We start from the raw sequence: 23,892 nt of genomic DNA on the forward strand, positions 1-23,892 counted from the left end.
AGGTCGTGGATGTCTTGATTATGCTTGCACATAGAACGTGCGTTAATCAGACCTCCTTTGAAGAGCGTTGGTGTGGCCTTGGTGTGCGATAAGGGAGTGGGTGTAAAGGCTTGAGAATTAGAGGTTGTCCAGTTACAATTTTTACAGCTGATATTGTCCGCCGACTTAATTAGATCGAGTGTACAGGGGCAGTGTTTGCCGCCTCGTAACCGATGGAGTTCTTCGGGGAGATATCTAATGACAGTCGAGGTTTGCGCAGGGTTTCGTGCGCTGGGCGCGGTCTTGGCGCGGACGGGCGCAGACGGGCTCGCCTTTGGCGCGCCTTCGGCGCGCAGACGGCGCTCCCGCTGCGCTCGTCCGCTGCGCTTGGTTGGTCGACACATTTGTAGTGGTCGGTGGGCGTAGCCTCGCAGTGGGCGTGGCTCCGCCTTTTGGCGCACTGGCGCTGTTGTGCTTGCCTGAAGGGCGGGGGTCTGTGTGAGCGCGAAGAGGCAGCGCTTCAAACACAGGTGAGGAGATTGTTTTCAGTGGGATTAAAACAAGTAAATGGTGACAATTATTAAAAAACAAAGTACAGAGAGCTAAACCTCCGGCTATCCGCCTCAGAGGCTGTCAAGAATGGCAGTCGTGGCGCTTTCCAAGCGTTTTTGTAGTGGTCGGTGGGCGTAGCCTCGCAGTGGGCGTGGCTCCGCCTTTTGGCGCGCTGGCGCTGTTGTGCTTGCCTGAAGGGCGGGGGTCTGTGTGAGCGCGAAGAGGCAGCGCTTCAAACACAGGTGAGGAGATTGTTTTCAGTGGGATTAAAACAAGTAAATGGTGACAATTTTTTAAAAAACAAAGTACAGAGAGCTAAACCTCAGGCTTTCCGCCTCAGAGGCTGTCAAAAATGGCAGTCGTGGCGCTTTCCAAGCGTTTTTGTAGTGGTCGGTGGGCGTAGCCTCGCAGTGGGCGTGGCTCCGCCTTTTGGCGCGCTGGCGCTGTTGTGCTTGCCTGAAGGGCGGGGGTCTGTGTGAGCGCGAAGAGGCAGCGCTTCAAACACAGGTGAGGAGATTGTTTTCAGTGGGATTAAAACAAGTAAATGGTGACAATTTTTAAAAAACAAAGTACAGAGAGCTAAACCTCCGGCTTTCCGCCTCAGAGGCTGACAAGAATGGCAGTCGTGGCGCTTTCCAAGCGTTTATGTAGTGGTCGGTGGGCGTAGCCTCGCAGTGGGCGTGGCTCCGCCTTTTGGCGCGCTGGCGCTGTTGTGCTTGCCTGAAGGGCGGGGGTCTGTGTGAGCGCGAAGAGGCAGCGCTTCAAACACAGGTGAGGAGATTGTTTTCAGTGGGATTAAAACAAGTAAATGGTGACAATTATTAAAAAACAAAGTACAGAGAGCTAAACCTCCGGCTATCCGCCTCAGAGGCTGTCAAGAATGGCAGTCGTGGCGCTTTCCAAGCGTTTTTGTAGTGGTCGGTGGGCGTAGCCTCGCAGTGGGCGTGGCTCCGCCTTTTGGCGCGCTGGCGCTGTTGTGCTTGCCTGAAGGGCGGGGGTCTGTGTGAGCGCGAAGAGGCAGCGCTTCAAACACAGGTGAGGAGATTGTTTTCAGTGGGATTAAAACAAGTAAATGGTGACAATTTTTTAAAAAACAAAGTACAGAGAGCTAAACCTCCGGCTTTCCGCCTCAGAGGCTGTCAAGAATGGCAGTCGTGGCGCTTTCCAAGCGTTTTTGTAGTGGTCGGTGGGCGTAGCCTCGCAGTGGGCGTGGCTCCGCCTTTTGGCGCGCTGGCGCTGTTGTGCTTGCCTGAAGGGCGGGGGTCTGTGTGAGCGCGAAGAGGCAGCGCTTCAAACACAGGTGAGGAGATTGTTTTCAGTGGGATTAAAACAAGTAAATGGTGACAATTTTTAAAAAACAAGGAATGTTCTGGGAATGTTTTTTGTTAATATGTCTGAACCTTATATAGTATAAAACCCTGTGCACCACAGAGTGAAGTGGCAGTCTCCTGAGAACCTACTTTGTGTACTTTTAGGATAACTGTACCAGCTGCAACTAAATAAATCTGATCTTCTAATGCCGACAGAGTGTCCCGTGTCTCTGTGTAGCTGAGCAGGAGAAACCCAGGAGATTAAGGCGTACCCTGCGCCGCCAGGCCAAATTGGTTCTGGTTCTTCACTACTGGCGGTCGCCAGTAAGTAGTTATAGTTAGGACCTTGTTTCCACTCAAAAAGCATTTTTTCTTTCCCAATAACTTTGGTGCTGGTTGACGAATCTTCGCAAAATTTTCAAAACTATTGGGGCGCTCCGGTCAACTCCTATCTTAAAGTTTTGTGGTGATTTGGCAAGCGGAGGCTGAGAAAAAAGGGGGTCCCAAAACGTGTTTTCTCCATGTTAATTCCCATGGGAAACTTTAGGCATGGCTACAGCCGGAACTGCTGACCGGAATTAAACCAAATTTGGCAAAAAGGTAGCCCTTGGTTCAGAAAGAGACCTTTTTTTCAAATTATGTAAATCTGTTCAGTAGTTGCTGAGAAAATAAAAAATAGAGGTAAAAAAATGCATTTCCCATAGGAAAATTTAGACATGGCTACAGCTCGAACTGCTGAATGGAATTACACCAAATTTAGCAAAAGGGTAGTGCTTGGTTCAGAAAGCGCCCTTTTTTTGAATGTTGTTAATCCGTTTAGTAGTTGCTGAGAAAATCCAAATATAAAAGGTTTGATATTTAGAGGCGCGGTGGGTTCGTGCACCCTCCGGAACACAAGCTTTATGTTAATTGGCTGTCAACACTCCAAACCAGGAAGTGTTGGGGGCCATCTTGTGCCTCGGTAACCGAGCGAGACTCGAAGAGGGAGACTAACAACCGCTGCTTACAGCGATTCGAAGCGGCTTATGGCTGGAAGCGCTATGAACAAGCAACTAATTGTTATCATTGTGATGTGTCCGATTTATTATTATGCGCTCGGGCAGTGACCCGGGTCGGCCCGTTTGATTCCTCGCACACTTTGTGTGTGTTGGGGCCATGGGGGGCTAGAGAGGGCTCCCCCGATGTGTCCCTACAGCCCCCAATCCCCCCGACGGAACCATGGACAGGGTCACTCAGCTCCCGCCGAAGAGTGTTGTTTATTTATAAATGAAACGTTTTCTGTTTATTTCTGACATTTCTATGGCGCCCACCTCTCCGCCCGGGAATCCAGGCGGTTTACTGAAAACGAACCCGCTCTTTGTAAGTGAGGCTGAGGGCGCAGTCTGGTGTGAGGAGAGAGTTGGGGTAGAGGGGTGTGAAAGAGCAGGGACACGCACCTCATGGTGGAAGAGGTGAGTGAGGTAAGGTGGAAGAGATGCCTGTGGTAAGGTTTAAGTGGTGCGTGAGGTAAGGTGGAAGAGGTGCGTGAGGTAAGGTGGAAGAGGTGTGTGAGGTAAGGTGGAAGAGGTGTGTGAGGTAAGGTGGAAGAGGTGCATGAGACAAGGTGGAAGAGGTGCGTGAGGTAAGGTGGAAGAGGTGTGTGAGGTAAGGTGGAAGGGGTGCATGTGTATGAGGTAAGGAGGAAGAGGTGCATGAGGTAAGGTGGAAGAGGTGTGTGAGGTAAGGTGGAAGAGGTGTGTGTGTGAGGTAAGTTGGAAGGGGTGCATGAGGTAAGGTGGAAGAGGTGCATGAGGTAAGGTGGAAGAGGTGCATGAGGTAAGGTGTCATCTCCGCTGGTTGGGGGTGATGGGGGGCGAACCTTTACTTCTAGGGGTGCAGACTTAGACACCAGAGGCAGGGGTGTCACCTCTCACCCCACTCCAGAGAGCACTACACTTCTGTTGCAAATGTCGAATATAACTCAGCCCTCCCTATGCCCTGGTGAACCCCTTATAGACCCCTCACTGTGCAGACACAGACCCTACACTGTCCTCCCTATGCCCTGGTGGGCGCCTTATAGACCCTCGCTATGCAAACACAGACCCTACACAGCCCTCCCTATGCCCTGGTGGACAGCTTATAGACCCCTCGCTGTGCAGACACAGATCCCACACAGCCCTCCCTATGCCCTGGTGAACCCCTTAAAGACCCCTCGCTGTGCAAACACAGACCCTACACAGCCCTCCCTATGCCCTGGTGAATCCCCTTCAGAGGCCAGGTGACTCCGCATGGGTTCCCGGTGGCACACATATAGACACTACCTAGAAACCCTTCAGGCACGCAGTCGGTGCTTTATATGTGTATGCCCCTTATTCGAAGTGCTGTACCTTCCTGCAGGCGTCCGTGGTGCGCCCTAGAGGACTTCAACGCTCGCTGCTGACACTCGCAGTGCACAGAAGTCATTCGTTCAAACCCTGACAGCTACACATTGATTCCCATCACATTTGGTAATAGAAACATGTTATTCACAGCACCTGGAAACTAAACTGCATGGTATAAAGCGCAATATAAATTGGTTTATTATCAATATTATAGGCATTAGTCAAAGTGGGCTGCATTTATAAGGAGTGATGTGCCCTTTCTTTTTTTAATTTTATGAGCGAGTTCCCATATTTGTTTGTTAAAAGCAATGGTCCGTGGGTGGGTCATGCGACACTGGGGGCCTCTGCTGAAAGTATGGGGGTCTCCTATACTGCGAAGCCCTGGGAAGTACAGAGGGCTGCACAGAAAGCAGCCTTCTCACCTGAGTGCCTGTGAGAAATATGTTTTAAGGTGAGGTTCATTAATCAGCAAAGGCTGCTTCAGGGCCGATTCGGGCTTTGATTGACGGAGTCATTTGAGGCTTCTTGGCGCCTAAAATGAGTCATTGTTAGAAGAAACCTCAGTTGTTACCAATGTGCGTGCTGTTTAAGGGACATTTACACAAATGTTTGCACCAGGTACAGTCTGATTAAGTATTAATAAACATGAAATGTTTGACTGATTTTACACAGCCTAATACTGCATTTAATACTATTTTAAGTTTAAAGAGGGTCCGGCCTCGTAGCACTATAAATACACAGGTCACTCTTCCCTGGGAAGGATTCACTGCTGTGACTCTCTGGTGGCACACAGACACCCGCAGGGGTCGCACTCTTCCAAGGGTGTGACCTCGTAGCACTATAAGGTCACAGGTCACTCTTCCCCGGTATAGGGAATGATTCACTGCTGTGACTCTGGTCTCACACAGACACCCGCAGGGGTCGCATTCACCCACTGAAATTTCAGATAATAACGCAGTGCATTTCCCTTTGACTGGTCTAACATGCATTTATTTTTCCATTTCTCTTAAAGTGTGTTTATCTCTTCTAGGCATTCACCTGTATGACATCACAATACTTGCAGTATATTATTTTTTTGCCACGTGTTGGACCCTTTTCAACACTCGATGACCCCGGCCTTGGGCTCAGGGCCACAGTTCCCACACTTTGCATACATCACATAGGCGCAGCTATAGAGTGGATACATACGTGAGCAGCACCCTCTATGCGCCATATGCGCCTTCCACAAATCTGCCAGAGCACCTCACGTGCACCATATGGGTGATTCATAGCTCCGCGGTGCACACATTTACAGGCACCATCTGTAGAGCTTATAAATAATGCACATGCACGTGTGCCCTGGGGGCACTTCTGGGCGCGCTAAGCACACCTTGTAGACATCACTATGTACATTTCACAGCCCCCCATCTCCCCCCGGCATCCTATGCCCTCCCCAGAAACAGGCCCTGCTCTCTAGCCCCGCTGACACTATGCTGACACATCACGCGCAGGGTGTGGACCACACGCACTCTCAAACACCTGTCTGACACCCGGATCTCCTAGCGCCTAAATACCAAAGTGTCCTTGTGAAATGTAACCGGTGCTCACGTAAAGCCTTCGGGCCAGTTCTGCTATATTAAACTACAAAAACACGACGGGATATACAAAAATGGCGGAGTGCGTAAACACCATTCCAGGGTCGAGGCGCTGTAAAGCTGCTATCAGCACATAGCTCCACCCTAGTCTTCATCCGGCCCCAGGAGGTTGAAAGGCAGAACCAGCCCCGCCAGCACCCCAGGGTGCTTCCAAGCAGACCTCAGCTGCAGGCGCAGAACCGATGGAGCTATCTCCCAGCTCCATGTGTGTCCGGCATGAGCTTCTGCTTCAGCCCCGTGTCCCGGCCCTGTGTCCCAGGGTCATTATAATTATCATTTCGAAGTAACTATAGGCGGGTGGTCAAACCACGCCAAAAAGGGCCTAGAAAAGGGCCAATCTGAGGCAGCGCTCACCCGCATAATAGGAGTCCACCCTGGTCCCTGTGACAGCTACATGGATGGGGGGGAAGGGTGCTGGTGCCGCCCACGTGACAAGAAACTCAAATAGAGAGGGGGCAGCAGGCGCACTGGGGTGTGAGGGGCGAGAGGCGGGACAACGGAGGACCCAAGATTAATATTTCAATATTTGTTTCATGTTAATTGTTTTTTTCTGTCTTTTTGCATGTACATCTGTCTGTCTGTGTGTTTGTACATCTGCCTGATTCTGTATGAGAGCATCTATCTCTCTGCTTGTGTGTCGCCTGGCTGTCAGCCTCTGTGCGTACCTACCTACCCGTCCGTCCGTCTATCTGTCTGTCTAGTACATCTCTCTATTTATCTACATGTCTGATCTATGTGTATGTGCATCTGTCTATCTATTTTCTGTCTGGTGACTGTCTGCGCTTATGCCCCTTTGTCTCTCTGTCCTCATGAGGCAGAGCCAGTTCCTCTCAGTGCCGCTCAGCGGGGTCTCGCAGAACACCTGCTCATCCAATACTTGGCCTCTCTGTAGCGCACATACAGTAGTGGCCGCGTGAGCCAATTGTAATTGTGACTCTATTCATGAGTGTGTAATGAAGGCGCCCAGCTGTTGAAATATTGACAGAGCGAAAGGTAAAGAAAATGAAGGTCTCAGAGGTGAGAAGTGCAGTGTGTGTGGGGAGGTGAGGGGAAGGGAGCTGCAAGGAAGTGTGCAGTGATGAGAGCAGGGAGAGGGCATTGACAGAGAAGAGGGGAGGTGGGCAATTCACAGACAGAGGGCTTCAGAAAGCGGTGGAGAGGGTAAGGACATACCTGTCTAAGAGAGCCTGTGGATCCAGGTGGTCTCAAGGGGAGAACAGGAGCGATTGAGACACACCGAAGCCCACCGGATGTACGATGTTACAACGTATGTTTTTACAACGCGTACCATTACATCGCGGTCGTTACAATGACTGCGATTTTACCACGCCATGCCTTCACAACGCAAGTCTTTACATCGACTTGCACTAGATGGTGTGATAACATTAGAAAAGCGTAATTTACTATTCCAACTCCAGTCCACTTAACAGTAGGGAAGGTGTTTGGATAGTAAACTACACTATTTGTAATGTTAGCACGCCATCTAGCGCAAGTCGATGTAAAGACTTGCGTTGCAATGGCATGGCGTGGTAACATGCAGTCGTTGTAACGATTGCAATGTAACTGCATTGCGGTGTACTAACCGCGATGTAAAGGTTGTTCCCCAAGCCCACCACCACTACCACATGTTTAAAATACTGTGTGTGTGTGAGTGTGTGTGAGTGGGTATCTATATATATTAAGAAATCGGTGTAGATCAAGGCCACTGGAATTATGCGATTGTGCGGCAGTGGCGTGTTTTACTTAATTTTATATTTGCCACATTGGCCACATAATCCATCATTGCTGCATATTCTGCATGTTTTAACATCAAAATTTGTTTCTAGTTTAAATGGTTCTAAAGTTACTAAAAATGCAGAATTTGTGGCGCAGTACCCTTTGGAAAGGTTGACTGATCGCCTTTCTTTTGCTTATTGCTATATGTGGGTGTTAAAAACAGAGCAAGTCAGTGCAAAACAGTGCAAAAATGAAGTAATACTATTTCAAAATATGCCGCATTGCACCAAATAATTTGGCTTTTCTTGGCACATAATTTAATCAACCCTGCCACATAAATCTGTTGTTTCTTTCTGCATTTCTTTTGCTTCTTTCTGTGCATTTTTTCTTCTTTCTTTATATGTCCTACCTCTGTAGGCATAGTTAGAAACTAGCATTTAAATAACCTTTGAAATTCACTTAAAAAACCATAGGTTTCAGGGACATTATAGTTAGAAATTAGCATTTAAAAAACCTTAGAAATTCACTGCAAAATGTATTTATTTATTTATTTATTTAGCGATTTATAGAGTGCCTGGTGACCCGGAGGCATCCCCGCGCTATGAAATCAGTGGAGATCTGAGGGGAGGGGGAGGGATACTATTTGGGAAAAAGGAAAGTTTTCAATCTTTTACGAAAGAGGAGGTGACAGGATTCCAGACGCAGGCTGCGAGGAAGTGAGTTCCATCCTGAGGACGCTTTGACCGCAAAGCGTCGCCCACCGGTGCGTACCTTCCTGAATCTAGGGACAGTGGCCAGGCGTTCGTTGTCCGAGCGCAGGAGTCTGGGAGCTTTGTAGGGGGTGACCATGTCTTTCAGGGCAGCTGGGTCTACACCGTTGATGAGTTTGTGGGCAGTGCACAGAGCCTTGAATTCTACCCTCTGGCGCACAGGAAGCCAATGTAGGGCCTTGAGGGCAGGCCTGGCCGAAGCTCTGGGGGGGAGACTCATAATGAGCCGTGCCGCCGCATTTTGAGTGCGTTGGAGTTTCGCCAAGGTGGATTCGGGGGCACCGAGGTAGACGGCGTTGCTGTAGTCTAGCCGGGCAAGAATGAGACCCTGAACCAGTAGTTTTCTGGATAGGGGAGGAAGAAGTGGAAGGATCTTGCGGATGGATCGCATGAGTCCAAAACAGATTCCTGCTGTTTTGGCTGCCTGGGTCTTCATGGTCAGCTCAGGTTCCAGCCAGACTCCCAGTGTCTTAATTTCCTTTTTCGGGGTTGGCACCTCACCGAAAACGTCTGGCCAGACCGACGGGGGAATGGTTGTCCATTTCTTGCCCATGAGCATAATTTCAGTTTTTTCTCCGTTGAGCTTCAGAGAGGACTCGCTCATCCAGCTGTGAACGTCCTGGAGGCAGTTCAATAGGTTGTCTGGGGGGTTGTCAAGGTGAGATAATGAGACGACCAGTTGCGTGTCGTCCGCATAGCTCACTATTTTTATCCCGTAAGGGGTAACGACATCCTCAAGGGGGGCCATGTAAACATTAAACAGGGTGGGACTAAGCGAAGACCCCTGGGGGACTCCGCTTGAGAGTGGTAGAGGGGCAGAGTGTGAGTTGCCGTCCCAAACCTGGAATGAGCGGCTTGATAGAAAAGAGTCTATCCAAGCGAGCGCAGCGCACGCGATTCCTGCCCTGGCCAGACGATGGAGAAGGACACTGTGGTCCACCGTATCAAAGGCTGCACTGAGGTCCAGGAGGATCACTGCCACTGATCCTCCTGAATCCAGAATGCACCTTGCCTCCTCGATGACAGCGAGGAGTGCGGTGTCCGTGCCATGGCCGGGGCGGAATCCAGTTTGAGACTGACGCAGGAGTTTGTTGGCCTCGAGGTACTGGGAAAGTTGCACATTAACCAATTTCTCAGCCATCTTGCTGATGCATGGGAGAAGCGAGATTGGTCTGTAGTTGGCCATGTCATCAGGGTCCAGTTGAGGTTTTTGGAGGAACAGAGCCTTGCGAAAGAGAGATGTTGATTAGTTCCATGATAGTGGGAGCTATGCTAGGGGACACTGTTTTTAAGAATCTTACAGGGGCAGGGTCAAGGGGAGAGCCGCTTTTCATCTTGGCCAGTGTAGAGACTACTTCGTTCAAAGATACTGCTCTAAATGTGGACAGCTGAGGGTGTAGGCTGTTACCCATGGGGTTAGTGGCCGCCTCTTTGTCCGTGTGGTTGGATGGACTGGTAGGTGGGAGGGAGGCTAGTATCCGGGCAATTTTGGAATCGAAGTAGGTAGCCAGTTCCTTACTTCTGTCCGGAGGAGGTGGGTGCGATGAGGGTGGCACTGGTATTTTAAGTAGTTCTTTGGCTATGAGGTAAGATTCCCTCGCCGAGTTGGAGGAGTTTTTTATTCTGGCGTCATAGTAGGCGGCTTTGGCAAGCTTCAAGGTGGATTTATAGATTCTTACCGAGCTGCGGTAGGCGTCCTTACTGGCATGGAAAACCATAGGTTTCAGGGGTGTTATAGTTAGCTGGACATTTCACTCGTACAAAAACATAGAAATTCCTCCGTTATAGTTAGCTCTGCTAACTATAACTCGCGCGCCCGCAATGCACTGCTGATGATGTCACATATTACATCATTCATGACATGGTCTTGTGACATCACTAATGACAGCACTGATATATATATATATATATTACCTACTGGCGGCCGCCAGTAGGTAGTTATAGTTAGGACCTATTATCCACAGGAAATCCACAACATTCTATTTCGAATAACTTTGGCGCCGGTTGACGAATCTTCGCTAAATTTTCAAAACTCGTGGCCTGCTCCGGTCCGCTCCTATCCTGAAAGTCTCTGGGTGATTTGTCAAGGGGGGGCTGAGAAAAAGGGGGGTCCCAAAACATATTTTCCCATGCAATTTTCCATAGGGACCGGTAGTCGCAGCTACAGCCCGAACTGCTGAACGGAATTACACCAAATTTGGCAGAAAGGTACAACTTGGTTCAGAGTCGTGCCTTTTGCTTAAATGGTGTAAATCCATTCAGTAGTTCCTGAGAAAATCAAAATCAAAATCACATATATATCTGGGCGGAGCCTAACCACACATCTCATTGTGAGATCTGATTGGCTGTCAGCACTTCATCCAAGAAGTGTTGGCAGCCATCTTGGGACCAATATACATGATATCACCTCATTAAAAAGCATTGCAGTTAATAGAAGGTTTTAAGACTTCAGTTACATTATAAATCATTTGTTGATGGTACCATACTCATTTTAGGAATTGTGGTGTGTTCTAAGGTGATTTTACCATGTGAAAAAGCTGTGGTATCATGAATCATATTTGAGAGACAACTATTTTCTCATGCTTTTCCCACAGAGATTTGGAAGGTGATCTATAAGCTAAACTGAGAGCATATTTTCTGTCAATTCACATTATCTCTCTCTGTTATATGAGAATGAAGTCTGACATTCTCAGTACAACATGTATATCCAACAAGGGCAGAGACTGTCAGTTGATTCCTATGTGTTCTACTGCAGCTTCCCGGAGTGCTCTAAAGAACAACTAGAGCGCTAACAGTCCTACTTATGACAAACGTATTGCACACCTGAAGCCATCTTGTTTGGAATAAAGTGGTAACTCTTTAAACATTTAATTTAAAAAGGAACACAATTAGGGGGTTCATTTTGCCATAGAAAGTATGATTAGTGCTCCAGAAAGAAAAATTAGGGCACATTTTGAGTGACTTCTCAAATCCTCTTCTATTTCATTAAAAAATTCTGACATGCAGACTGAAACATGCACTTTCAATACCAGCAGCAGACTTCCCTGGTGAGCAGTAGCTTTACTACAGTGATCTAATGAGCAACTAGAGTGCTAACATTCTGAATTTATGGCAAATGTGTGACACATCTGAATGCCTTCTTGATGGAATCAAAGTAAATAACTGAAAGCAATTCCTACTGAGAAGACTGCAGTAAATGAGTAAATTAGGAAACTTCATAACAAATAAATCTCCCAAGATGGCCACCAGAGATGTAGCCCACATGTAGCCCAATGACAGAAGTATGCAAAACACTTTTTATTTTTTGTGTTTTTGCAGTTTTATATAGTGCAGACTTGTCAGGTATTGGAGTGCTTTACATGAGCATTGGTTACATCACACAAGAACACATTTATTTTGGTTGTAGACATGGGGAAATTAAGTTATTTGACCTGAATCACAGAATGTCGAGCTGAAGCCGAAACTCCAACCTGGTTCCCCAGTTGCAGAGTCTGCAGCTCTGGAAGTAAAACCACATCCTCTTCCCTAAGTGCAACATTTAATCAAGTGGTCAACTGGATAAAAAAACATAAAGATAACAAATAATTTAAAAGTGCTTCATCGCTATTTGAAAACTCAGAACATATGTCCTTGTTTTAGTTTTTTAGAGCACTAACCATAATCTTGATGCAAATAAGACCCGCTCATATATGTAATTTCTAAAGGAAATGCTCTAGTTATAACAGTTTTGATTACATCAAGATGACGTCAGGCGTACCACACTTTTGTGATCAATATAGAATGTTAGCAATCTAGTTGTTCATTAGGATACTGTTGAGAGGCAGAGGCCAGGGGCACGGACTCTGAAAATTGAAGGCAGGTAGGAGCGTGCAGAGGCAACAATTTGACCACACTGGGCAGGCAGGAAGGGCAGTGGCAGCACACAGACTATGGAGAGCAGTGGAAAGGGGGCAGGGGCAACAAACCAGCAATACAGGACTAGCAAAAGAGGCTGTGGCAATATAATAGACCATTGTGGGCAGAAGGAAGAGGCAGTGGTAGTACAACCATACATGCCAACAGACCCGTTTCAGCCAGGAAACGTCCAATGTTTTTAAGCTCAAATGGGCTTTATTTGATCTGTCTCCTGTCTACAATCTCCTCTTTTTCAATGTAACTCAAAGGGGAGAATCAATACCCCAGTTTTTTTTCAAAATCTCCCTCTTACCAAGTTCAAAATGTTCGCAAGTATGGTACATTGAATCATGGTAGGCAGGAGGAATTGGGGTAGGGACATGGACTCGGATAACAGAGGACAGGAGGGACATGGAGAGGTGCACCAAACTGACCCTACAGGGCAGGCATCAGGGTTTGCAGCAGCACAATACACCACACAGTGCATGCGGGACGGGAGTGCAGCACAACAATCCATAGAAAGCAATAGGGAGGGGACAGGACCATGCACATGGACAACAGAGAACAGATGGGAAAGAGGCAATGGTAGCTAGCTGACCATAATGGACAGACAGGAGAGAAAGCTGCAGCATAACAGACCATAAAGGGCAGGAGGGATGGATCAGGGGCATTACAATGGAACAGACAAGCCAGGAGGGAGGGAATAGGGGGTCTGCACATGGAAACAGAGGGCTGGGGGCAAGGTGGCAGGGCAAGATGACCATGGAGGTCAGGCAGGATGGGCACTAGAAACAAGACACACCATGGAGAGCAACAATGAGACTATGGTGGCATACACACAGACCATGGAGGGAAGGTGGGAGGGGGTCAGGGGCAGCTAGCTGACCACACATGGAAGGTGGGAGGGGCCATGGCAGCACAGAAGACCATGCATGGCAAGCGGGAGGGTTAGTGGCAGCACAATGTCTATGATGGGCAAGAAGGAGGGGGCTGGGGCATGCACAAAGGACCATGGAGGATAGAAGGGAGGGTCAGGACCTGGGCACAGACAAGAGAGTTCAGGGGAAGGGGCCTCACAACAGACCGCGCGGGGCAGGCAGGAAGAGCAGTTGCAGCACAACAGATCAGGGAGGGCAGAAGGTTGTGGCAGTAAAATGGACCATGGAGGACAGGAGGAAGGGGATAGGGGCATGGCATGTGGACAGGAAGGGTGGAGGTGGCAGGGACAGGTTACAGTCATCTGACAATGCTAGGCAGGTGGGAGGGGAGTGGCAGCTCAACAGAACACTCATAGTAGATAGGAGTGGCAGGTCCATGGAACATGGTGGGCAAAAAGGATGGAGCAGGGGAATGCACAAAGACATTGGAGGGCCGGGGGAAGGAGAACAGGGGCAGCAAGCTAAGCACAGAGGCTAAGCAGGAGGTCAATGATGGGCCATAGAATTGGGCAATGGAGGGCAGGAGGAGTGGACTGGTACATCATGCTAAATGGAGGGCAGTGGCAGCACATCAGACCATGCATGGCAGGAGGGAGGAGGCTAGTCCATGGATTCAGACAACAGAGGATAGGGAGGAGGTGGATGGGGCAGCAAGCTAACTGTTCAGAGAAGGTGGGTATTAGGAACTTTATTGTTTTTAAAATGTGTGTGTGCGAACTACTTAAAATATGAACAAGTATGCAGCATAATCTCACTTTTATTCAGGAAGAAGAGGACGTTTGTGACTGTGACTCTGGGCACACTTGGCAGAAACACCCCCTGACCCTCCACCCCCCATTACAAAATGTAATGCCTGTGAAAAGGGTAGGTGGACGCAGTGTTATATAGAACAAAGTCCTGAGAGCACGATTGAAAAGGAAAACTAGATGTAGTATATGGTATAAACTATGCACCAAAAAGTGTGATATAAGATGAACTGGGCGTGAAATATAATATGCAATATATTGTGCACAATGACAGATTCATTGGAGAGTGCGAGATAACACAGGCACTAGCGCGTGCTATGTGATATGCGCCTTTGAATGTAATATGCACAGGGCAGTGTTGTGTAACCTAACTAGTCTCTAAAGTTGTAATATAAAATATGTGCTGGGGAGTGTAACGTTGCATATGCACTGTGACAAAGATATGGATCCCAGATTGTAATATGTATGGCATAGCGCTGTGCGTTGTAACATAGGCATCGAGGAAGGCACGTTAGATGGGGCAATATAACCCGTGCGAAGGCAAGTGTGGCATGACATATTCACGGGGTGGTGTTACAGTGCACATGGGCTAGAGAGTGTCATAGCATACGCATTAGCTGGTGGAATACAACACAGAGGTGTGTGGCACTCGGCGGGCACTGGTGGGTGTAACACAGCATTGGGCTCAGCCAGGAGGACGCTGTGACTCTCAAGTGAGGTTCGTCTCCTTTCCAGAGAGTAAAATAAAAAGTATTACACATCCAGCGGTGGATGTGTGTTTTATTAACCGTGATGGGTGTTTCTTGCATAGTTTGGTCGAATTTTTGTCGAATCCCCTTTGAATGGCTTTGTGTGCGTGTGTATTAAATGTGCCCGTCAATAGCTACCCATGTTTGTATAAATAAACAACAAGGGTGTCTACTTGGAGAGTAGCAACCGGCGGGGGCACCGGGATTAGGCACGATAGGGCGTCAGACACGTCAGAGCTTCACTAGCAGTGTAAATACATTCCACGTGGATTCTTTGTATGCATACTCACCTTTTATTGAATATCACGCAAATCGTCATGGTGATGGGTACATACGGTTTGTCCAGCATGTCCTAGGTGTGTCTATAAATATATATTTTTTAAAAATAATAAAAAACAAAGGCCGGCCCCGGAGGATGGGGTCCCTGGGGCCATAAGTGGCCTGAGGAGGGGGGCAACGCAGCCCCCCTCCTAAAGAATTTTTTAAAAAAAGGCCATGACCCGGGGGTTGGTGTCCCCAGGGCCGATTAAGGCCTTGGGAGGGCCAAATTAATTTTTTTCAACAAAACAAATTAGGGTGCAGGCCCTGGGGGTTGGGGTCCCCAGGGCCAATAAATTAGAAAAAGAAGGGGGGCCACACAGCCCTCCTTCTTAAAAAAATAAAATAAATAAAAGACCGGCATTGTGCCGGAGGCCACGCCCCCTCCTTGCAGCACTCTGCAAATGCGCCCCCTGGCCAGTTTTAGGTTGGGGAATTAATTCCCCTTCAATACTGAGGGTCCCTGAGGGCCAACTAGCCCAACAGGTATCTTCAGTATTTTTTTACAAAAGGACGGTGCACCAAAGTAAAGTCTTTTCAAATACTCCAATTGTTGTTCTTTTATTCTTATTCAACTCTTAGAGATATCAGACTCAGCCAACGCGTTTCGTTCTTTACGAACTTCGTCAGGGCTGTGAATAGATACAAATACAAACATATATATGTATAAAAAACACATTATGTACAACATAAAACACAACATACTACATTATTTCTAATACTTAAAAAAGTGACGTTACTATACATTTCTATACAAATGATAAAAACTGAAGAAGAAACAACAACGAACATATAACATGAGATTCACGTATAAATACATCACAGACAATATTCAATATTTCGACATATTAGTCAAATATACATACAAAACAAGAGTTAAAACTTTCAAGCAACCACATGTATATCCTGCCTGAGTGTGTTTGTAGTCCGATACCCTAGGCAGAAAGTCCAGTTTAGTATTTATATATCAAGAAACCTCATCTCTAAATAAACTATTAGGTTTATGATAAGAGAGTCTTTTATAGGTACTAAATATCTGAGGTTAATATGATTACCACCCGTATTAAGAAAAGTTTCATGTGCCAATTCTTACCATAGATTGTATTTTAGAAACGACCTCCAGGAATTTCAAAAGGTGGTCAACTTCCAATTGGTATGCTTGTTCATAAGAAATGTCATGTGACCTAGTAAGGGTGAATTGTGAAATTGTTATAGCCTCTTTTGGGCATGATAGATTGGAATAAAAGGAAAAGCGCGAGTAACAAGATATTTCCATAGAAAAGCGAGAATCACCTTACCTCTCCAGGTAGCTGAAAGGTGTATATACAATTAAGGTCCTATGTACACCACCGGTTAGTTCGATTAGAGATCGGACTCTTAGTTTGGTCTATAGATAGCGTAAATAAAAATGAATCAACACTGTTGTTGTATATTTAAGACCAATGTGTAGGCTCCATTTTTCTAAAAACGAAACGGAGAATATCATGAATACCCATTCTCAATCTCTTATCATATCACGAACACCCATTCTCAATCTCATATCCTAACATTAATATTCTGACCCACTATTAACGGATTGGCCATGTGAAAGTAGTCAGATACTACGCATTTATGAAAGTAAAGGGGGCTATTGATTGCGACAGCCAATGTCTCCCACCATGCGTTTTTCTACAACCTAAAAACCGATACTGTTGTATAACATATCTGTCTGTTAGAAACAGCAAAGACAAAAACCAGGTTCCTAGTATTTTTAACAAAACGGTAATAGGCAACATATTATAGACTGTAAGTATTTCTTTTCGCATTTTCCATCTTGGTAAGATTCCTCCAATATTATACTAAAAAGAAGAAAAGCCGTCGGTTATTACTAATAATAAATCTGCCGAGCTGAGTTGCTATGATCAAAATGTACAATGAATAGATTCACCACATATTACCCCCAAGATGTCACCTAATTACCGCCATGAAGACCAAACTATATCTGTAAGTCGACTTATAGCGGTACTTGTCACGTAAAAAGACATGTCCCCGATAATCTGCAAAGACCACCTATCTCAACCGTTTAACAAAGGAATATTGCGTTAAAGTTATGTCCCTGATAATTTGCACACAACACCTGTATCATCCGTTTAGCATAGAAATATTGCGTTAATTTTCCATCCTCCGTCCCAAAGATATCACTTTAGAACGAAACGCGTTGGCTGAGTCTGATATCTCTAAGAGTTGAATAAGAATAAAAGAACAACAATTGGAGTATTTGAAAAGACTTTTCTTTGGTGCACCGTCCTTTTGTAAAAAAGTTTGTATGTCTGGTTTCCAGTAGAGCATAAGTACGGCTCGCTCTGGACGTGTTCTTGCACCTATTGAGAATTTGTATATTGATTTTGGGTTTGATGTGCTCAACATTGGTCAGCCGTACGGTTCCTTTTGTTCATACAGGTATCTTCAGTATGCGCCAGGGAGCTGCGTTGCAGACAGGTGTTCTGAGGCCACGCCCCTTTTTACACCTCTATGCAACGCAGCTCTGTGGCGCTTACTGGAGGTACCTAGTGGGCTAGTTGGACCCTAGGGACCCTTAGGATTCAAGGGGACTTAATCTCTCAACTCAGAACGGCCACAGGGCGCGTTTACACAGTGGTGAAGGGAGGGGAAGATGGCCTGAGGTGACGTGAGCAAACACGCCCTGTGGCGCGTTTTAAGTTGGGGAAATAATACCCTTTCAATCCTGAGGGACCCTGGGGGCCAACAAGCCCACCAGGTGCTTCCAGTAAGCGCCACTGTGCTGCGTTGCAGAGAGGGGGTCTAGGCCGTGCCCCTTTTTAAACCTCTCTGCAACACAGCTCTGTGGCGCTTACTGGAGGTACCTAGTGGTCTAGTTGGACCCTAGGGACCCTCAGGATTCGAGGGGACTTAATCTCCCAACTTAAAACAGCCACAGGGCGTGTTTACACAGTGGGGAAGGGAGGGGACGGGGCCTGAGGTGACATGTGCAAACACGCCCTGTGGCATGTTTTAAGAGGTACTTTTAATCCCCTGCCCTATTATATACTAGGGGCTTACAGAGGAGGTCATGCTAATCACAGGGGGACCCCAATGCATAGTGTTCCCTAGTGTATGTAGGTGTTTTCACTGTATTCTGAGTGTCTTTTAACATAGCACTGGCTCTAGGACTGGTTAGTCAGACTCAGTTACCACCAGTATCCGTCTGAAACAGTTGAGGGTACAGGATGAGTTTGCAACAAGGCTTCTTTCTGCTCTTCTGTTTGTTCTTTCTGCACGTTATCCTTCTTCCTGCACTTTTCTTCGTCTTTGAGGACTTCTGTTGCTTCTTTCTGCATTTCTTTTTTTTCTTTCTGTGCGTTTTTTCTTCTTTCTGTCCTATCTCTGTAGGCATAGTTAGAAATTAGCATTTAAAAAACCTTTGAAATCCACTGAAAAAACCAGAGGTTTCAGGCACGTTATAGTCAGGAATTAGCATTTAAAAAACCTTTGAAATTCACTGAAAAAAACATAGGTTTCACGCACGTTATATTTAGGAATTAGCATTTAAAAAACCTTAGAAATTCACTCAAAGAACCATAGGTTTCAGGGGCGTTATAGTTAGCTGGACTTTTCACTCGTACAAAACCATTGAAAATCCCCCGTTATAGTTAGTTCAGCTAACTATAACTCGCGCGCCCGCAATGCACTGCTGATTACGTCACATATTACATCACTCATGACATGGTCAGTGACATCACTCATGACATCACTCATGACATCTCAAATGACATCACTGATGACATCACTGATGACATCATCCTTGTGATAGAGTGGCAGACCTTCTCTCCCCCTAATATAACCTTTGATACACACATTCAAAAATAGAAACTAAAATTTTCAAAACAATGGACATACCAATACCAGTTACAACAACCTATTCAGTAATTCTAAGATCCACATACACATCCACTCATTCACCAACAGTCCTATACAGTCACTCATACATGTACTCACTCATCATATGTACTCATACACCTATACATCCTGTTACACAACGCCACTCATCCATAGAGTTACTCACACACATAGTCACTCATGCTAATAAAGAATCAAACATCCATTTACTTGCATATACAGTTATACACACACCACCACACTTACTTCCACGGAAACTTACACATACTTAGTCTTTTAAACAATCACTTATAGAAACACATACCTATTCATACAGGAACTCTTTAAATCTCTCACTCTCACATATACTTACTTATATACACCAATAGTCACATATACTAGTTTAAAACATATGTAGCTACTAATAAAGACACTATTGAGACAGTCATTCACTCACTAACACACCCATGCACACACTCATCCACCAATACAGTCCTTCACACATGCTGTCTTCAACACATACAAACAGTGAGTCACTCATTCATGCACCTATGCACTACGTAATACCCCCCACCGAACCATACAGACACTCAGACACTCATACTGATACTCAAAAAACCAATTACTAACATATATAGACACTCATGTAGCTACTCACCAACCCATGCAGCCACTTATACACAAAGTGAGAGACTGATACAGATATTTACATATTTAAACATTACTCACTAAGCCATGAATTCACTAAGATACACTTAATCAGTCAGTTATACAATCAATTTTTCAAAAACAAATCATCCATTTAGACACTTATATACCCATGTATTCTTCCATCGACCTTGAGATATACATATATAAAACATATGTAATTTTCAGAAAAACACACATTCACTGGATGATGTCATCAGTGATGTCATCAGTGATGTCATTTGAGATGTCATCAGTGATGTCATGAGTGATGTCACTGACCATGTCATGAGTGATGTAATATGTGACGTCATCAGCAGTGCATTGCGGGCGCGTGAGTTATAGTTAGCTGAACTAACTATAACGGGGGAATTTCAATGGTTTTGTACGAATGAAAAGTCCAGCTAACTATAACGCCCCTGAAACCTATGGTTCTTTGAGTGAATTTCTAAGGTTTTTTAAATGCTAATTCCTAACTATAACGTGCCTGAAGCCTATGGTTTTTTCAGTGAATATATATATATATATATATATATATAATAACCAGTGCCCATGTTCTCATGTCGAGGCCTTTGTCAGGCTGTAATTTTTCAGGTTAGTTAGAGAGCCTTATCGCTTACTGGCTAATAATAAGCCGAGACATTTGTGTAGTGAAAACTATACATCATACTGAATATTCAAGGTGTCATGATAGTGTTGACTTTTTGAACACCAACACCATGGACTTTAAATTCACCTATCAGTATAGTGGGATAAACATTACATTTCTAGACATATAACTCTATGTTGAGCACAACAAGTTACACAGTAGATTACATTGCAAACCCACAGCATGCAATTCTGTATTACATACTACGAGCGCACATCCCCCTCACCAGATACAAGCAATTCCATATGGGGAGTTTACAAGAGCTAGGAGAAATTGTAGTGAGGAAAAGGAATGCAAATCATGTTTTAGAGTGAGGGGCTATGAGTCAAGAAATATTGGGAAGGCTGAGTGTAGGATACTGAAGACACAAAGACAAGATACACTGAAGGAGAAAAATGTGAATAAGCAACAAACACAATCGGATAGACTAATAACAAATTACAATAGTCTGACGAAGATTCTGGTGAAAAGCATCAACAAACATTAGGGTATACTAAAAGCAGACAGATCTCTGGATGACTGTACCACAGCCAGACCTCAGATAACACTTAAGAAAGGTAAGAATCTAAGGTCTATTCTGAGTGTGAGTGTTCCAAAGAAGAAAAGGGACATCAATTGGCTTACTCAATAGTCTTTGGGATTTCATACGTGTGGGGCATGTGGGGTGTGCAGGTGGGCCTCTGACAATAAGAAAAACTTTGTGGGACATTACAATAGACCTTGACCTCCGGGCCAAGGCCAGTACTCTCCCCAGCAGCTCCGCCTCACCAGGCTCCCCAGCTGCTCTGCCGCCAGGACTGAGACCTACGCTGTGACCTGCTGATCTTCGGAAGACTCCTCAAGACCTGGCTTTTCGAGCAGTAGCAGCATTCCCCCCCCCAGCGCCTTGAGACCCTCACGGGTAAGTAGTGCGCTTTACAAATACTATGATTGATTGATTGATTGATAGAAAATACACGATTAGACATAATATAAACTGCAATTCTAGATTTGTAGTTTATATTACTGAGTGCAGATGCAGTCGCCTATACGTGGGTAGCACTATCAGAGCATTGAACGAGAGAATTGGAGAACATGCCAGAGCACTAAAACAGGATGAGAGATATCAAATGGCAATACATGGCACAGAATGTGGGGCACAAGGTCCTCCTAAACAGTTTGCCTTCTACGGGATTGGCTTAGTGGCACAGAACCCTAGAGGTGGCAATATGGAACTGAAACTCAGATGTGCGGAAGCAATGTTGATAATGCATCTTAAAACTGTCGAACGAGGTCTTAACACTGACCATGAGCTACAATTGTTTCTTGGTGATTAAAACAGATTCAGGTATAAACGACTGTTGCTGAAAATGTTTGGAGTCATAATTGGATTGGGAGAACTTTGCAAATGATTCTGTCGATTAATATGCATATAAGCGGGACTATTGATAGTTAAACTGTATACTTAGGGTGAAATACATCAAGTGTGCATGGTAGTGATAAGTTTGGGCTTTATGACTTGGAAATGAGATTGTTGAAATTGATAATAATATGTACTAATGATGACATGTTCACTGTAGGTTTAGACTGTGACAAGTAGTAACATTATAAATTGGTAATACAGTCATTCTTTGGACTAACAGAGGAATTGTAGACTGTCATGAATTTGAAAATTGTTTGGAATACATACAATTCCTTGTACTCATGATGATATGTTGATTCACTGTGTATATTCTGGACCAATCATGTTAAGTATGTATAGTGGGTATTACATGTGACAGCACTTTCTTCTGCATGTACATTAGTGGTATGTGGGCTTTGAGCATGATACCCGTCTATCGCACTCAAGTTCCCAAAAGATACTGGGTGATATTATATAATCCATTTCAAATACTCGAGGGTTCCTATTTATAACATGTGAAGAAATATAAGTCACATACTGAGTGACTGTATATTCTTACTGAGGGACTTACAATCACATATGACGTGGCTGAGTCTCATCGCGTTATATGATTATAATTGGGAGATGTGAAAAAGGGACTTAGTAGGAAGAGAAGAGAATGTTACTTTTCTAGTGTTTTGGTGAGTCGGGGGGTTAAATACGGGGGCCGGGTCATGCTCTTCCGCTTCCGGTTCACGATATGAACATGGTGCGGATTCCACCCATACTGATCAGGGTACTCACCTTAAGGGATGCATCCATGTAATGTCTGGGATTTTTTTTTGGGGGGGGGCGGAGACAATTATTTACAGAGACTTAACTCACATTGAGTTTTGCATTATCTTGACAGGAAAGTATAGGATTCATATGGCTAATGGACAGCGTTTCATACCAGACCTTATAACAGTCGGATGAAACGCCCGTCCATGACACAGGTGAGACATAGGGGGTCACGTTGGATTTCTGGTTACATGGTTGGGGTCTGGAATAGAGTTAATTGGTAATTAAAGTTTTGGGTCTCAACAGGCTATTGCTTAAAAGAAAATCGGTTTTCTCAAAATGAGGAAACATATGTACATTAGACCAGCTGGGTCGGAAGTAGAACCAGCAGAGAGGTGAGGGGCACTGTATACTATACATGAATTCTATCATTATCAAGCTAATATGATTATGAAATAATCGTTGTCTCATCAAAAACAATGGGAGATTTCTTGACACTCTCATTGCCCTTCTGAGGATAATAGTGAAAAGAGGAAAGAGAGCCTGACACATAGGGAGCATCTATGGTGACTTGGGTGAATAGTTGTGTCTTAGATACGATGTTGCATGGTGTGGATCATGTAACGCTTAGTTGTTCAGGTGGGTGGGATCACTCGCCTGTTTTGAGAAAATACCACCAACTTGATATTAGCTGTAGCTTAACACCATAGGATTGCTTAAACACATTACAAATCGGATCAGGGTCAGAGGCACTATGTCATTAAATGCCTTACTTTGAGGACACCACCATATACGTTATATACTCTGAAGTGTTTTCTGCACAAGTTGTTGTCACCCAGATAATAGGGGAACAGTTGCATGAGGTACATGATGTTTGAAGATGTACTGAATAGTGTCTATGTTTTTACATTATTCTTTTGGGTTGACACTCAGTGGTGAATTGTGTTCACCATATCTTATATGTTTAAATGTGAATGTCCTTTGATACAGTTACTATCATATTGTTTTAGCCATGAAGAAGTTGTGGGGTCTTCCCCTATCGACAAAACATGTGTTGTCTGGGCGATTTGCATTAAAGACAAAGAAAAGATCATAACAAAATACTCTCTTTACTGTTTCATAACAAGGATATGTTGATTTTGTACTGGATATGTGTGTGTGCAGAGGTTAAGAATTATGTTAAGAAATACCTCAGGGTCGAATATTAGAGGGTCTAGGATGTTTTCCCTCACCTTTAGCACCGCTGGAATCACTACATTGCCTTACGGATACAAATGTATGGTCGCAAAGTATATCCTAGCCTTAATGAAATGAAATGAAATGAAAAAAGTATTTGATAAAGCGCACTGCGGCAAAGCGGCTTCCTGGCGCTGACACCTGATCAGGACTCACATAAATCGGACCGAAGGACTAGGGAGAAAAAGCCTGAGAGAAAAAAAAAGTTTTTAAAGCTTTACGAAAATGGGAGTAAATGGGGATGGAGCGAATAGAGAAGGGAAGACTGTTCCAGAGCTGAGGAGCCAAAACCGAGAAGCGAGTGCCTCCGGTCCTGGATTTGCGGAAACAAGGAATGT

The sequence above is a fragment of the Triturus cristatus genome, chromosome 10 (assembly GCF_964204655.1).
Source record: "Triturus cristatus chromosome 10, aTriCri1.1, whole genome shotgun sequence".
Lineage (NCBI taxonomy): Eukaryota > Metazoa > Chordata > Amphibia > Caudata > Salamandridae > Triturus > Triturus cristatus.